Raw genomic sequence first — 421 nt, forward strand, 5'->3', positions numbered from 1 at the left:
TTATTATTATTATTTTCTTTTTTTACGTGTGCATGTCATGTGCTCGTCTGTACGGTTTGTATTTGTGATTTATGTGTGTTGCTGCTGAAACTCAATTCTTTTGTTTCCCTCATGCAATCATGCACATTTAAATGCACATTGGATTTTTCAGTGACTATTTTTCTGGATCTGTATGTACATGTACAGTCCACGGAACCTACTAACATTAATTTTTTTTTTTTCCTAAAAATCCCCGAGGACATGGCAGAGTAAAAACTGAAAGTGAAAAGGGATGTTGTTTAGATAAGCTTTTCACTAGATGATAGTTTCACCCGCGCTTAGTAAGTTTTGGATCATGTTAAAACTCAATTCCATTTGCTTGTACGTGTGTGCATGCAGGCACACGCACATACAGTATACAGAGAAACACTCATGCTGTAGG

The 421-nt window shown here is 36.3% G+C and overlaps 1 protein-coding gene across 1 annotated transcript in view; it reads right to left on the reverse strand.

The window, feature by feature from the left end:
- LOC119591093 (tachykinin-like peptides receptor 99D) overlaps positions 1-421 on the reverse strand; it is a 37,171-nt gene that overhangs the window by 30,532 nt on the left and 6,218 nt on the right. The window lies entirely within an intron of this gene.

Source organism: Penaeus monodon, chromosome 28 (genome assembly GCF_015228065.2).
Source record: "Penaeus monodon isolate SGIC_2016 chromosome 28, NSTDA_Pmon_1, whole genome shotgun sequence".
Classification (NCBI taxonomy): Eukaryota; Metazoa; Arthropoda; class Malacostraca; order Decapoda; family Penaeidae; genus Penaeus; species Penaeus monodon.